Genomic DNA, 3748 nt, shown 5'->3' on the forward strand with positions numbered 1-3748 from the left:
CCTTCAGTACTCGCCAGCGAGGGTCTCTAAGATAATCGTGGTGTGGTATGTTCTGCACAACATAGCACAGCTGCGAGGACTAGAGGTGGAGGAGGAACAAACTGTTCATCACTTATCATCTGATGAAGATTCCAATGGAGAGGAGGAGCCAGAGGAGGGGGAGGAAGAGGAGGAAGCTGAAGATGGGGCACCCAAAACCAGACCAGCCGCTCACATTGCTGCTCGGGATGCCAGGGTTTCCCCAATAGCTTGACAATTCAGTTAATCACTCACCTTGGACCAAAGTAACGATCACATACCCGGCATCTCCCCCACCCCCCCATCCCACCCCCACTGACACATAGTAGTCCTGTAACCAACCATCCACCCATTGCACATCCACCAATTGGTCCCCGTCAATTCATGTCTTCACATTCATCACCAAGCAACTGAAAAAGCGAGTTGACACCCTGCACACAAGAATCTCTGTGTAAAAAATTTTCCTTATCTCCCCTCTGGTTATTTTGCAAATTATCTTAAATCTGTGTCCTCTGGTTACCGTTTCTCCTGCCACTGGAATCCATTTCTCTTTATTTACGCAACCAAAACCCCTCATAATTTGAAACACCTGTTAAATCTTCCCAAAATTCTCTGCTCTAAGGAGAACAATCCCAGCTTCTCTAGTCTCTCCACATAACTGAAGTCTCTCATTCCTTGCATTCTTGTAAATCATCTCTGCACCCTCTCCAAGGCCTTGACATCCTTCCTAAAGTGTGTTGCCCAGATTTGGACAAAATACTCCAGCTGAGACCTAACTAGGGATTTAGCATAACTTCCCTGCTTTTACTCTATATAGGGCTAGAAATTCGGTGCATTTGCACCTCTCGCATGCGCTGAAAACCGGCACTTGCGATCTGTCAAGAATTCTCTTGGCAGATCATCCGCATGCCCAGGAAAAGTGCCTCTGCGGGTGAAGAGTTGCGCTTTTTCCACAACGTCCACCCACTGAATGACTGCCAAATTCTTCCGCCTGGTAAAAGCAGTTGTAAGGCCTGCTTTTACCAGCTTAAGAGTTTAAAAAAATTAAAAATGAAATTTGATAACTCATTTATAAATTAAAATACGCTTCAAAAAGGAAAGTTTATTTTTAGCCCCGTAAAAGCTTTAAAAAAAATTTCTCCAAAAAATTATATTTTTGTTTAAAACATTGAATTAAATGTCATTTTAATTAATTTTAAATATGTAATTAAAAAAATAATTATTTAATGTTTTAGTGTGTTTTTAAATGTCATCCCCATTCATACTTTTGACAGCTCCGTGCATACGGACCTGTCAAAAGTATGAAGGGGGATTCCCTTCTTTCGTTGGTTTGCCTGGCCCACGTGTCCTGTGGCATTTGCGAACCGCATGCGCCCCTGGGATACCTGGGCCTCTGCGCATTTCGAAGAGGAGAGGCCCAGGATCGCAAGCCTTGGGATCTACGGTACCAGCAGCTAAGTTCGTAGGTTTTTTCCGATCGGAGGCATCCGCCCACAGGAAGCCGCCGATCGGAAATTCAGGGCCATTATATATATATATTTTTGATTCATTGATGGGATGTGGGCGTCGCTGGCTAGGCCTGCATTTAGTGCCCATCCCTAATTGCCCTTGAGAGGATGGTGGTGAGCCGCCTTCTTGAACCGCTGCAGTCCATATGGTGTAGGTACACCCACAATGCTGTTAGGAAGGGAGTTCCAGGATTTTGGCCCAGCGACAGTGAAGGAACGGCGATACAGGTCCAAGTCAGGATGGTGTGTGGCTTGGAGGGGAACTTGTAGGTGGTGATGTTCCCATGCGTCTGCTGCCCTTGTCCTTCTAAGTGGTAGAGGTCGCGGGTTTGGAAGGCGCTGTTGAAGGAGCTTTGGCGAGTTGCTGCAGTGCATCTTGTAGATGGCACACACTGCAGCCACAGTGCGCCAGTGGTGGAGGGAGTGTATGTTGAAGGTGGTGGATGGAGTGCCAATCAAGCGGGCTGCTTTATCCTGAATGGTGTCGAGCTTCTTGAGTGTTGTTGGAGCTGCACTCATCCAGGCAAGTGGAGAGTATTCCATCACACTCCTGTCAAAAAGAGCAGTGGTCCCACCGACCTTTGGGGAACACTACTGTATACTTCCCTCCAGTTTGATAACATACGTTCATCACTACTCTCTGCTTTCTGTCTCTTACTCAATTTCGTATCCATGCTGCGACTATCCCTTTAATCCCATGGGCTTCAAGTTTGCTAGCAGTCAATTATGTGGCACATTATCAAACGTATCCTGAAAGTCCATATACACATCAATTGCACTACCCTCATCATTCCTCAACATTATTTTATTGTTTAACCATTTTTAAATGAGGGGGGGGTGGGGAGGAGAAGTTTCAATTCAGCTACCTGAGTAGTAATCTGGTGGAGCATCATTGTCCCTCCTTTATAGATCCCATCTGATTTTCATTCCATTGATTTCAGTGGAATGAAAATCAGGCGGATTCTACAATGGGCAAGTGATTCGCTCCTCCAAATTATGGTCCAGGATGTGAGGCTAAAAATTACCTCTAGGGTCTTTGGGATAGAAATCTGTTTTGAGGCGGTAGCCTGCTACACGCCACCCACTCCCCACACCCGCCCCCCCACCCACCAATATTCAGTTCCTTTGAAGTCAATACTGCCAGTTTGAAGTTAGAACAGGGGTCCCCAGGCGTGTACTAGTAATTGCAGGGGATTCTCCACAAATAAATATTTGTAAACTTAAGGAGTCCATCCTGTGTGTTTGCTTTCCATGGGCTTTTGTTACCTTTAGACTTGACCATTCCAACACATTCCTGGCTGGCCTCCCACATTCTATCCTACGCAAACTTGAGGTCATCCAAAACTCAGCTGTCCATGTCCTAACTCGCACGAAGTCCCGTTCACCCATCACCCCTGTGCTCACTGACCTACATTGGCTCCCGGTTAAGCAACGCCTCGATTTCAAAATTCTCATCCTTGTTTTCAAATCCCTCCATGGCCTCTCCCCTCCCTATCTCTGAAATCTCCTCCAACCCCACAACAACCCGAGATATCTGCGCTCCTCAAATTCTGCCCTCTTGAGCATCCCTGATTATAATCGCTCAACCATTGGTGGCCGTGCCTTCTGTTGCCTCGGCCCTAAGCTCTGGAATTCCCTGCCTAAACCTCTCCGCCTCGATACCTCTCTTTCCTCCTTTAAGACGCTCATTAAAACCTACCTCTTTGACCAAGTTTTTAGCCATCTGCCCTAATTTCTTCTTATGTGGCTTGGTGTCAAACTTTTGTCTTAAACACTCCTGTAAAGCGCCTTGGGGCGTTTTATTACATTAAAGGCGCTATATAAATACAAATTGTTGTTGTTGTTGTTCTCTCTGGATAAAGGAGAGCTCAGCATGCCTAAGGAGATCGGCTTGCCAGTCTGATTATGAAAGCGGGAGAGCAGTGCATTGATGCCACTCTCCAGGAAGAAAATGCAGCACTAAGCGCAAATATAAAAATATCTCAAAGTGGTTTGACAAATCTTTTATTGTTTGTTTATAAGCACACAACACAATGATATAGACCTCATTACATTATATCTTTATATCATGAATACATGACTCTCAGGCTCTTCCACTAAAGTTCCCAAGCATTTTTCAAGATGTTAATGCTGCTTTAAATGACCCAGCATTTGTAAATATTCATGAAAATTTATTAGTATAATGAGATATGACTAACTGAAGCATTACCTACGGTACTCAG

Source organism: Somniosus microcephalus, chromosome 13, assembly GCF_052327205.1.
Source record: "Somniosus microcephalus isolate GS21.2 chromosome 13, FLI_Smic_1.0, whole genome shotgun sequence".
NCBI lineage: Eukaryota > Metazoa > Chordata > Chondrichthyes > Squaliformes > Somniosidae > Somniosus > Somniosus microcephalus.